The sequence below is a fragment of the Nannobrachium achirus genome, assembly GCF_963921795.1.
Source record: "Nannobrachium achirus genome assembly, chromosome: 21".
Taxonomy (NCBI): domain Eukaryota; kingdom Metazoa; phylum Chordata; class Actinopteri; order Myctophiformes; family Myctophidae; genus Nannobrachium; species Nannobrachium achirus.
The window spans coordinates 2,800,839-2,814,994 of record NC_137828.1 but is presented as its reverse complement, the minus strand read 5'-3'; positions in this window follow the sequence as shown (position 1 = coordinate 2,814,994).

The following is a 14,156-nucleotide window of genomic DNA, read 5'->3' as shown; positions in this document are numbered from 1 at the left end:
AACCTATGTTGAGATGGGGGTCCCTGGAACAACATGTTGAGATGGGGGTCCGCGGCCAAATACATATCATTTAGGGGGTCCTTGACCACTGATAAGCACATTCTACAAATATATTCTAAATCCTAACCTATGTTGCTATCAGTGGTTCTCAAACTTTGTCATGTCAAGGACCCCCAAAATGATATATATTTGGCCACGGACCCCCATCGCAAAATACTTAGTTCCAGGGACCCCCATCGCAAAATATTTAGTTCCAGGGACCCTAGGGTGACCAGATCCAAACTGTTCATTTGAGGGACAGAAGTACCACTTGTTTGGGACAATGTGGGTAATTACTTAAGTTGCTATTAAATGCTTTGATGTCATATTCGACCATAGCCCTAATACTGCCTATTAATTTGTTATTTACCCCCCTATAGGGGAAATTTCTCATGTTATTTTATTAACAGGCTTAAAAACATATCTTGCAGGGAAAAGAGACAATGAGAGAGATTGGCATTACATTGAAATACTCTGCCCTGTAATGTATTCCAGTAAACCCAGGGGTGAGATGCCGTGGGCTCGCGTGGGCTCGGCGAGCCCAGACTTCTTTTTTTCAAGCTGCACACGTACGCACGCCCCACATGCACGCACACACGACACGCGCGTGCACGCACCCACGTCGTCAAGTTGTGTGAGCCGCGGTCAGCTCGAACACTTCAGTCCCCCTACCTGGCTAGCTGTTTTGCATAACAATACTCGGGTAGGCAGTTCTCACCTACATCCTCATTTACAAGTCTTGTACACGGCCAGCAGCATGTTCGCCTTCCATTCGTTGCAGACAAGGTTCCTTTCGGAACCCCCCCTCCACTATGCAGCTCTGAGATAAGCTTCCCCACTCTTGTGATCCACAATCGTTTGCGTCGCGGGGAAGCTCAGCCGTTAGCGAAAACGTCTTACCTTTTGTGAACATCTCATCTGTTTACTTCACAAGAGTGGAAGAAAAACGAAGCAGTGTGTTGTCTTGTCAGAGCTGTCAGAGCTGCATGCATAGCGGTGGGAGAGTTCCGAAAAGTGTCTATATGATTGTAAAGTAAAGTCTATGTAATATAGGGTGACCATATTTTCAGCCACTCAAACCGGGACGCAAAACACTGTTGCCTAAAACTGGGACCCTAAAAGCAATGCGCACGATACCGCGCACGCGCGTGCCCATTCTCTAACGTTCGTGCACGCGCACACACGCACCGCAGGGTTGCAAACAGGCAGTGAGTGATTGACAAACAGCCTCAGCGTTGAATTCAGACACGCAATGAATTTGTTCCTTTTTTCTGATTGGTTAGGTGAGCATGTTTTCATGAAAAGAACATGATAAATGTCTATGCAACCACTGAAAACAGCTACTATTATTTTAATTCTGGCGAAAACCGGGACAATTTTGCAGTGAATGTTGAAAACCGGGACATATTAGTGTTTTAGAGATATTTGTCGGGACACCGGGACACGCAGCTTGAAAACGGGACTGTCCCGGGTAAAACGGGGCGTCTGGTCACCCTAATGTAATATGTAAAGTTATTTTATATTTTATATAAAAAATACATTAATTGAAACTAATTAACAATGTAACTAAATAAAAATAAATATAATTAGGCTACATTAAAAGGTTTGTGATGTTGAATACAGTATTTCAAGTAGCACCGCGCGGCAGGCATGCGTGCACACATGCGCGTGCACGCGCGCGCGTACGTGACATGCACGTGACGTCATGAATTTAGAGGGGCACCACTTCTAAACTCCATATCACACCACTGAGTAAACCCACTTAGTCCAGTGTGGTCCAGTCTAGCTTGCTGTGAGCTCACGTTAAAGAGCTTCAGCAACAATCAGCGCACCTACTGTATATCAACACCTGCCAGTCACAATGTGGGACAGAGTCTCAATTTGGGGGACGCCTGAAAAGTCATGGAAATGTGGGACTGTCCCTCGCAAAGGGTGACATCTGGTCACTCTAAGGGACCCCCAGAAGCAATTCAAGCGAAGATTGTAGTTAACAATGTTCTCTTCCATTCTGCATCCAGCTTAAGGTCTCAGACTCATTGGTAAACACAGTGGAGGTTTTCATTCCAGCCTGACCACTGACTTCCTGTCCTAGAGCCCGCCTTCCGTATCCGGCGGTGTTCACGCACCACCGCATGCTGCAGGCACCGTTTAGTATCCGCTTTTAGAGCCAGAGAGGATCAGCAACCTGCAAAGATGAACTGATGGTACAAGGTCTACTAAAAGGAGATCCTAGAAAAGACTAAGCTTATTTCCACAGGAAACCATTGAAGTATCTCATATAACATTGAAAGACAGACGGATAGAACACAGTACTATGCAGTAGATATAGTCAGTAAAAAAAATTAAAGAACAAAAAACAGTACGTTTATACAAACAAAAAGTATACAAAGAACGGGCAGGGGAGGGGAGGGGGGAACGGTCCCCTTTTCCGAAACACCGTTATTCCGACGGACCCCTATTACGAAAATAAAAATAGAGACACCTCTATTACGAATATAGGATTCTCTCCCCTTCGCTCATCCCCCCCCCTCTCTCAACCCCCCCTCACCCCTCGCGCTCATTACTTAAAACAGCCATCACCCATTCCCTCTCTCAATGATTTGTATAGGACTCTCTCCCCTTGCGCCCCCCCCTCCCCCCCTCTCTCACTTGCTCGCCCGCTCCCCCGCTCCCTCTCTCTGTCTCTCTCTCATTTCAGTCTCAGTTTGCGATGCACGCAATGCATGTAAAGCCATGGGAATTAAGGAATGCACGCACGGTCAACAATCAACCCATAAACAAACATGATGATACAATTGATTTACGTTCTTTATGAGGAGATGCCATGGAGTGGAGACAGTAGGAAGAACACCACCAAAGTCTTTTAAACTCTTCCAAAGTTGCACAACGTGCGCATGGATTCATGCACTGTGTCACCACTCGACAGTGAGTACTGAGTAGCCTTTTTAATTAATTGCTGGCCAGATGAATCTATCAACCTTATGAAACAATTGCGCAGACCCGTGCAATTGTCAAGACGTATTGTATTGTAATTTGTTGCCAAGAAACATGATGCAATAGCCTACAGAAACCAACACAGAAACACACTAGCTCAGACAAAGTCATTCGAGCGGCCTATTCTTGTTATGGGTGTATAGTTTAAGAAAACGTTTGAAAACATCATGGAGGTAACACACCAATAACACCAGAGAAAGACAAAATAACGCCCCCAGGGTCAGGGTTAGCTTAGGGCATGCTCACAACCACAGCGCCAGGCGTTGTGAGCATGCCCTAAGCTAACCCTAACCCCAGGGTCAGGGTTAGCTTAGGGCATGCTCACAACGCCTCACAGCGCCAGGCGTTGTGAGCATGCCCTAAGCTAACCCTAACCCCAGGGTCAGGGTTAGCTTAGGGCATGCTCACAACGCCTCACAGCGCCAGGCGTTGTGAGCATGCCCTAAGCTAACCCTAACCCCAGGGTCAGGGTTAGCTTAGGGCATGCTCACAACGCCTCACAGCGCCAGGCGTTGTGAGCATGCCCTAAGCTAACCCTAACCCCAGGGTCAGGGTTAGCTTAGGGCATGCTCACAACGCCTCGCAGCGCCAGGCGTTGTGAGCATGCCCTAAGCTAACCCTAACCCCAGGGTCAGGGTTAGCTTAGGGCATGCTCACAACGCCTCACAGCGCCAGGCGTTGTGAGCATGCCCTAAGCTAACCCTAACCCCAGGGTCAGGGTTAGCTTAGGGCATGCTCACAACGCCTCGCAGCACCAGGCGTTGTGAGCATGCCCTAAGCTAACCCTAACCCCAGGGTCAGGGTTAGCTTAGGGCATGCTCACAACGCCTCACAGCGCCAGGCGTTGTGAGCATGCCCTAAGCTAACCCTAACCCCAGGGTCAGGGTTAGCTTAGGGCATGCTCACAACGCCTCACAGCACCAGGCGTTGTGAGCATGCCCTAAGCTAACCCTAACCCCAGGGTCAGGGTTAGCTTAGGGCATGCTCACAACGCCTCACAGCGCCAGGCGTTGTGAGCATGCCCTAAGCTAACCCTAACCCCAGGGTCAGGGTTAGCTTAGGGCATGCTCACAACGCCTCACAGCGCCAGGCGTTGTGAGCATGCCTGTGAGCAAGTAGATCGGCTATTTTCACAATGTCTAAAAAAACAAGTTTTGTCCGTTTTTTACCCAGGTTTCTACGGTTTCTTGGGCTGGATATGGCAGCCTGGAACGGTTGTTCAAGTGCAGCTAAACTTGGCATGTTTGTTAACGTGCCACAATTAACAATAAAATGCATTGCACCTGTGCAGCTGTCTGACCTGCGGAACCTGGGAATATACCATTCTGTCAAGATGGGGAGAATAAAATTCTAATACCTTGTTAAAGTGACCATTTTGTAAAATGTAGCATTTGTAGTTATTTTACTGTAATTTAACAACATAATAACCAGCACAGATAGACAAAGAGACATTCATGGCTTTATATTTTAAAGTAACTTTTATTTTCCCCTCCGGATCCAGGGTATGGCAGCTGCATACCCCTGCCATACCCAATTGACGCCCCTGATTAGACCTGATCGGGAGATAAGCGACCGTCAAGTCGCAGCGTGATTTTAGAGCAAAAGGAGCAGTGTCCAAAAAAAGGCTTTGAAAGAAATCGGCCTGATGGTGGCGCTATATGGGACAGATGCATGTTGATGAGATGAGTGTAGACATGCTGTGTACTGATTTGTGTGATTTTAGGGCAAAATCTGTAGGAGCAGTGTCCAAAAATATGTTTGGAAAAATCAGCCTGAAGGTGGCGCTATATGGGACAGATCCATGTTGATGACATGAGTGTAGCCATACTGTGTACTGATTTGTGTGATTTTAGGGCAAAATCTGTAGGAGTAGTGTCCAAAAATGTGTTTGGAAAAATCAGCCTGAAGGTGGCGCTATATGGGACAGATCCATGTTGATGACACGAGTGTAGACACTGTGTACAGACTTACGTGATTTTAGGGTAAAATCTGTAGGAGCAGTGTCCAAAAATGTGTTTGCTAAGATCGGCCTGATGGTGGCGCTATATGGGACAGATCCATGTTGAATACATGAGTGTAGACCAAGTGTGTTTACCGATTTGCGTGATTTTAGGGCAACATTTGTAGTAGTGTCCAAAAATGTGTTTGCAACGATCGGCCTGAAGGTGGCGCTGTTGGGGTGTCACACCAAATCCTGGGCCCTGGGTACAAGGGTTGAATGTTCTTCATAGGGGGAGGGGGTTTGGACTCATTTAGACTGGGAACGCATTATTACACGTTATGTTGTCTTTTAACTATTGAAAAATAGCAGAGCTACAAGCTCACAGCGCGGCACCGAGTGCCGCGCTGTGAGCTTGTAGATCTGCTATTATTGAAAATAGCAGCCCCTATGGGGGCTTTTTTTTAGAGCAGGGGATAAGAGCACGCAAATAAAAAAATGGACCTCACGTTGTGTCAGTCACGTTTGCACACTGCCGCCCGTTTCGCGCACCACTCGTTCCCTTGCTCGCTCTCTCTCTCTCTCTCTCTCCTTGCCCTGAAAAAAGCAGTTCGCAACGAAAAACGCAGCAGTGTGCAACCACCTTAAGGGTATTGATAACCACACTAGCGTAACGCATACCAGTTTGTGTAGGCAGATGGGCGGGCGCGGCGAATCTCACCGCAAGTCTCCGACCAATAGCATACATGTGTTCTCCTCCCCCCTCCCCCCTCCCCCCTCTGCTCCTCTGCTCAGTGCTCACTCTGATTGGTTAGGGAAATTGTTAGGGGGGGCTAAACCTTCACCAAGAGGGGCTACCCCCCCCCCCCCCCCCTCCCTGCATTCACTCACTGTTAACATCACCTAGTAATAATAATAATAATAATAGTAAACACAGCAACGACACGCTTTCAATAATCACTTTATTAAAAACGTATGAAACAATTTTACAGATGATCATACAATAACATGTTAAAATGAACATACAACCAGTAAGACTCCCTAATCGGGAGATAAGCGACCGTCAGGTCTCATACACAAACTTTAGAAGGCAACGGTAGCCAATCAGGATTAAAATTAAAAGTATTAAAATGTGCTCCTCAGAGCACAGGTCTCCACCAGGCCAGGTAGAAGTCAATCTTATCCAATCAGGATGAAGTAAACAAGTTTCAAGCCAATCAGAGGCTGCGTTCATGATTTGAGGCATTTTTGAAAAGACATAAAAAATACATGATAAATATTTACATCATCATCATCCAGGGACATGCTGGCCATTGGGAAAAGCGGGACAACTCCCGAGCGGCCGGTTCATTCCCGGCCGGTCCAGGCCGGCCATTAGGAAAAAATTAAACTGTTTGCACTAAAGTAAAAATTAAACTGTTTTCACAAAAATAGTGAAAACGGCAGATCTACAAGCACACAACGCCTCACATCGAGAGGCGTTGTGTGCTTGTAGATCGGCTGTTTTCACTAGTCTAAATCATTTTCTAAATGATTAATACAAAACGGTTTTGAACATACAAGGTTTCCACCCGACAACAACGAAATATAGGCCTAATTCAAGTAATTGGCCCACTGGCTTGTCACTTGTCATGATCTGAAATGGCAAATCTTTGAGTAGCAGCAGCGCTATAGAGAGAGATCTCTCTCTATAGCGCGCAATGAGGGCCTCTACAACTCTTTTTCCCGGGCTGAATCAGGGGCCCAGCACCTCCCTGTCATCATCATCATCATCATCATCATCATAATAATAATACATTTTATTTGTAACGCACTTTACATTTGAAGCTAATCTCAAAGTGCTACATTAAAATCGAAAAACATTAAGAAAACAACTTAGAATTAAAATGAGAAACAAAGTGAATAAAATCAGAATCATCATCATCATCATCATCATCATCTTCATCATCAGTATTTATGATCCATATTTATAAACCTGTGGAGAGGAGGTTTGAGGTCTGTCTAATCTGATCTAATCTGATCTGATCTGATGAGAGCTTGTAGATCTGTTGCCATTTTCAAACAGCCGGTGTATTTAATGTTTAGACGTCAATAACAACACATCAATAACAAATCAATGTGTATAGAAATATAGATCTAGGAAAAAAACAACTAATCAGTAATAATGGACCCCCTGGAACCCCCTCAAGGGCCCCTGGGGGTCCCCGGACCACACTTTGAGAAGCGCTGGTCTAGAGACCACTGCTTTTTAGTAGAACTCGGTTGCGCTCGGGTGTTGCACTCTGAAAATAGCAGATCTACAAGCTCACAACGCGTCGCAGAGCGACGCGCTGTGAGCTTGTAGATCTGCTATTTACATCTTGCAACCAAGTACGGTACGGTGGTACGGTACAGTTCAGATGTAATGCAAGTCTTTGAATACATGCACATTTTGCTTCTGGGGGGTCCCTGGAACTAAGGGACCCCCTTAGTTCCAGGTGCAAATACTTGCACAAATGTTCATGATTTTCATGACAAGGCAGATCTACAAGCTCACAGCGCAGCATTGAGTCCCGCGCTGTGAGCTTGTATATCTGCTAATTTTCAATAGTTAAAGCACTAAAGAATGCGTTCCCAGTGGGTTTAACCCCCTCCTCCCCCTATGAAGAACATTCATGTGGGGCCTGCAGTGAATCCTTGAGTTACTAGGGCCCAAGGTGGAGGGGCCTTAATTATTTTATACTTTAGCTATTGAAAAATAACAAATATACAAGCTCACAGCGCGGCACTCGGTGCCGTGAGCTTGTAGATCTGCTTGTGAGCTTGTAGATCTGCTATTTTCAGAGCACAACAAAACATAAAATGACTTTAGTTCTACTGGATCTCTTCTCCACTAGTCCCTCCCTAACATTTTAGTCTAGTTTATATTTGTCAATATATTTAGTCTTAGTTTTAATCATCAAAACTTTGTTTTTATTTAGTTTCCTCAATGAAAAAGGTTAATCGACCAACATTAATACATTCATTTTGGATTAATGTATTAACCCATTCAAGCTGGGAAAGCATCCGTTTTATTTTCCAAGGGGTCCCAGCACACACACACGCACACACACACACACACACACACACAAACACACACACACACACACACACACGCACGCACGCACGCACGCACGCACGCACGCACGCACGCACGCACGCACGCACGCACGCACGCACGCACGCACGCACGCACGCACACACACACACACACACACACACACACACACACACACACACACAGGGGCGTCACAAGGGGGGAGGGGGGGGAGTGGGACTGAGTTACTAGGGCCCAAGGTTGGAGAGATCTTAATTATTTTGTACTAACTCAGGGGTCTTCAACGTTTTCAGGCCAAGGACCCCTTAGTTGAGAGAGAGATGAAGCAGGGACCCCTAGTTGAGAGAGCGATGAAGCAGGGACCCCTTAGTTGAGAGAGAGATGAAGCAGGGACCCCTTAGTTGAGAGACAGATGAAGCAGGGACCCCTTAGTTGAGAGAGAGATGAAGCAGGGACCCCTTAGTTGAGAGACAGATGAAGCAGGGAACCCTAGTTGAGAGACAGATGAAGCAGGGACCCCTTAGCTGAGAGAGAGATGAAGCAGGGACCCCTTAGTTGAGAGAGAGATGAAGCAGGGACCCCTTAGCTGAGAGAGAGATGAAGCAGGGACCCCTTAGTTGAGAGAGAGATGAAGCAGGGACCCCCACAACCTGTTCATAGATTCCATATAGTTTCATTGTTTGACAGCACAATCATAAGCGTATTTTGGATTCATGTCAATTTGTGTTTTCAGATATTTAACCACTTGAATCGTCAATACTTAATAAACTTGACCTTTCACTCTGTACTTAGTCTGCTCTTTTTCCCGCCTCACAGCGCGAGGCGTTGTGAGCTTGTAGATCGGCTATTTTTGGCAAAAGTGGATGCTATGGTTTAAGTGGTTAATATAAAAAAGGAGGAAACAAAGTTTCTATCACACAAAGATTTGGAGGACCCCCTTTAGTAACTCTGAGGACCCCCTAGGGGTCCCGGACCCCCTGTTGAAGACCCCTGCTTTAACTATTGAAAAATAGCAAATATACAAGCTTATAGCACGGCACAGAGTGCCGCGTTGCGATCTGTTTTTTTTTTTTTTTTTTTTTGAAAATGTGATGCCAATCTTTGAATAAATATATTTTTAAGCGAATATTTGAAATTCAAATTCTGCTTCTGGGGGGTCCCTGGAACTAAATATTTTGAGATGGGGGTCCCTGGCCAAATACATAACATTTTACCACATGAAAAGGCTTGAGCACCACTGACATAGAAACATAGGTTTTTCAAAAAACTTTAGAAGGATTTGAGATATTCAAATACAAATGTTCATGATTTTTCAAACATAGCAGATCTACAAGCTCACAGCGCGGCATTGAGTCCCGCGCTGTGAGCTTGTATATCTGCTATTTTTCAACAGTTAAAGCACTAAATAATGCGTTCCCAGTGGGTTTAACCCCCTCCTCCCCCTATGAAGAACATTCATGGGGGGCCTGCAGTGAATCCTTGACTTTTTAGGGCCCAAGGTGGAGGGGCCTTGATTATTTTATAGCTATTGAAAAATAGCAAATATACAAGCTCACAGCACGGCACCGATTGCCGCGCTGTGAGCTTGTAGATCTGCTATTTTTTGTGAAAATGTAATGTAAATCTTTGAATACATGTATTTTTAAGCGAATATTTGTAACTCAAAATTTGCTTCTGTGGGGGTCCCTGGAACTAAATATTTTGAGATAGGGGTCCCTGGCCAAATACATACCATTTTGGGGGTCCTTCACATGAAAAAGTTTGAGCATCACTGACATATAGAAACATACGTTTTTCAAAAAACAATAGAAGGATTTGAAATATTCAAATACTTGCACAAATGTTAATGATTTTTCAAAAATAGCAGATCTACAAGCTCACAGCGCGGCATTGAGTCCCGCGCTGTGAGGTTGTATATCTGCTATTTTTCAATAGTTAAAGCTCTAAATAATGCGTTGCCAGTGGGTTTAACCCCTCCTCCCCCTATGAAGAACATTCATGGGGGGCCTTCAGTGAATCCTTGAGTTTTTAGGGCCCAAGGTGGAGGGGCCTTAATTATTTTATACTTTAGCTATTGAAAAATAGCAAATATACAAGCTCACAGCACGGCACCGAGTGCCGCGCTGTGAGCTTGTAGATCTGCTTGTGAGCTTGTAGATCTGCTATTTTCAGAGTGCAACCCAAACATAAAATGACTTTTCTTTTAGTTCTACTGGATCTCTTCTCCACTAGTCCCTCCCTAACATTTTAGTCTAGTTTATATTTGTCAATATATTTAGTCTTAGTTTTAATCATCAAAACTTTGTTTTTATTTAGTTTTCCTCAATGAAAAAGGTTAATCGACGAACATTAATACATTCATTTTCGATTAATGTATTAACCCATTCAAGCTGGGAAAGCATCCGTGTCATTTTCCAGGGGGTCCCAGCACACACACACACACACACACACACACACACACACACACACACACACACACACACGCACACACACACACACACACACACACACACACACACACACACACACACACACACACACACACACACACACACAGGGGCGTCACAAGGGGGGAGGGGGGAGTGGGACTGAGTTATTAGGGCCCAAGGTGGAGGGGCCTTAATTATTTTATACTTTAACTCAGGGGTCTTCAACGTTTTCAGGCCAAGGACCCCTTAGTTGAGAGAGAGATGAAGCAGGGACCCCTTAGTTGAGAGAGAGATGAAGCAGGGACCCCTTAGTTGAGAGAGAGATGAAGCAGGGACCCCTTAGCTGAGAGAGAGATGAAGCAGGGACCCCTTAGTTGAGAGAGAGATGAAGCAGGGACCCCTTAGTTGAGAGAGAGATGAAGCAGGGACCCCTTAGTTGAGAGAGAGAGATGAAGCAGGGACCCCTTAGTTGAGAGAGAAATGAAGCAGGGACCCCTTAGTTGAGAGAGAGATGAAGCAGGGACCCCCACAACCTGTTCATAGATTCCATAATTTCATTGTTTAACAGCACAATCATCAGTGTATTTTGGATTCATGTCAATTTGTGTTTTCAGATATTTAACCACTTGAACTGTCAATACTTAATAAACTTGACCTTTCACTCTGTACTTAGTCTGCTCTTTTTCCCCTCTACACCAAACCTCTTTGCCGAAAATAGCCGATCTACAAGCTCACAACGCCTCGCAGCGCGACGCGTTGTGACCTTGTAGATCGGCTATTTTTGGCAAAAGTTCTCTGAATATGGATGCTATGGTTTAAGTGGATAATATAAAAAAGGAGGAAACAAAGTTTCTATCACACAAAGATTTGGAGGACCCCCTGTAGTAACTCTGAGGACCCCCTAGGGGTCCCGGACCCTCTGTTGAAGACCCCTGCTTTAACTATTGAAAAATAGCAAATATCCAGGCTTACATCACGGCACAGAGTGCCGCGCTGCGATCTGTTATTTTTTTTTTTTTTTTTTGTGAAAATGTAATGCCAATCTTTGAATAAATGTATTTTTAAAGGAATATTTGAAACTCAAATTGTGCTTCTGGGGGGTCCCGGGAACTAAATATTTTGAGATGGGGGTCCCTGGCCAAATACATACCATTTTGGGGGTCCTTCACATGAAAAGGTTTGAGCACCACTGACATATAGAAACATAGGGTTTAAAAAGGATTTGAAATATTCAAATACTTGCACAAAATTGTTCATGATTTTTCAAAAATAGCAGATCTACAAGCTCACAGCGCGGGAGCGCGGCATTGAGTCCCGCGCTGTGAGCTTGTATATCTGCTATTTTTAAAGCATTGGTAACAAAAAGTGTGTCTTCCACTCAGAACAACATTCACTGCTTCACTTCAGTGGTGTTAATAGAGCGTCGCAGCGGAAGTGGATTCCTGGGGTCACTTAATATTCCCCATTCATTTTCGCCATAGACCCTAACCCTAACACTTTACAAATATATTTATAACAATTATGTTAAGCTCTATAGCGCTGAGTAGCAGCAGCGCTATAGAGAGATAGAGAGATCTCTCTCTATAGCGCTATAGAGAGAGATCTCTCTATAGCGCTGAGTAGCAGCAGCGCTATAGAGAGATAGAGAGATCTCTCTCTATAGCGCTATAGAGAGAGATCTCTCTATAGCGCTGAGTAGCAGCAGCGCTATAGAGAGATAGAGAGATCTCTCTCTATAGCGCTATAGAGAGAGATCTCTCTATAGCGCTATAGAGAGATCTCTCTATAGCGCTGAGTAGCAGCAGCGCTATAGAGAGATAGAGAGATCTCTCTCTATAGCGCTATAGAGAGAGATCTCTCTATAGCGCTGAGTAGCAGCAGCGCTATAGAGAGATAGAGAGATCTCTCTCATAGAGAGATCTCTCTCTATAGCGATATAGAGAGATATCTCTCTATAGCGCTGCTGCTACAGCCCCCTCCCTCCCTGCATTCACTCACTGTAGTAATAATAATAAACACAGCAACGACACACTTTCAATAATCTTTTTATTAAAAATGTAGTAAACAATTTATTAAACAATTTTACAGATGATCATACAATAACATGTTAAAATGAACATACAACCAGTAAGACTCCTTGATCGGGAGATAAGCGACCATCAGGTCTCATACACAAACTTTAGAAGGCAATGGTAGCCTAAAATTAAAAGTATTAAAATGTGCTCCTCAGAGCACAGGTCTCCACCAGGCCAGGTAGAAGTCAATCTGATTATACATAAAAATACATGACATTTACATCATCATCATCTTATCCAATCAGGATGAAGTAAACAAGTTTCAAGCCAATCAGAAGCTGCGTTCATGATTTGAGGCATTTTGAAAAGACATAAAAATACATGAGAAATATTTACATCTTCATCATCATCATCATCATCAGTATTTATGATCCATATTTATAAACGTGTGGAGAGGAGGTTTGAGGTCTGTCTAATCTGATCTAATCTGATCTGATCTGATGAGAGCTTGTAGATCTGTTGACATATAGATCTAGGAAAAAAAAAACACCTAATCAGTAATAATGGACCCCCTGGAACCCCCTCAAGGACCCCTGGGGGTCCCCGGACCACACTTTGAGACTGCTTTTTAGTAGAACTCGGTTGCGCTCGGGTGTTGCACTCTGAAAATAGCAGATCTACAAGCTGCGACGTGCTGTGAGCTTGTAGATCTGCTATTTTCATCTTGCAACCAAGTGTAAAAGCAGTCATTACGATGCCATCAAGGCTCCGTCAAAATACATTTTAGGTATTTAGAAAATGTTTGGAACAGTTTTAATAATTGTGATTTTTTTATAAACTTAAATCTTCTCTTCTGGGGGTCCCTGGAACTAAACATTTTCAGATGGGGGTCCCTGGGGGTCCATGTTAATGTGGGGCTTTGAGAAGCGCTGCTGTAAGGGTCCATTTGGACCCCTAGTGGGCCCCCAACCGGATGTTGAAAAACAGTGTCTAGACCAGTTAGTTCTCAAAGTGTGGTCTGGGGACCCCCAGGGGTTCTTGAGGGGGTTCCAGGGGGTCCCCGGCTAAATGATTGAATCAGCTGAACCACTACAACCATGTTTTATGATTCACTATTAGAAAACAGCAGATCTACAAGCTCTCAACGCGTCACATTGTGATGCGCTGTGAGCTTGTAGATCTGCTGTTTTTGAAAAGTGAATATGACATTTTATTTGAATAATTATGAACATTTTAACAAAAACAAATCTCATCTCATGGCGGTCCCTGGAACTAAATATTTACAGATTTATATACAGTCTGTCTATCTGTCATCATGATGATGTCACCACGAGTCAGTCATGACCAAATATGTTGTCTGTGATGTCAGAATTACAGTATCTAGGGTCACAGTGTCCAAGGCGACAGTGGTAACCATGACAACCTGGACTCAGTCAGACATGTAGAGTAACCATGGTGACCTGATGTCACCCTCACATAGAGACTCTGCTCTGCTCACACAGACACACTGAGGAGGAGGGGCCTAACCAGAACCCAGCATAGAGAGGTCCAGTGAATGTGTTCTTGACGGTGTACAGATGTGTCAGAGTGTCCTCTGACACCTCATAGAAGGACAGAATCCCTGCAGGCCAGTCCAGATACACTGCTACTCTACCTGACCTCCT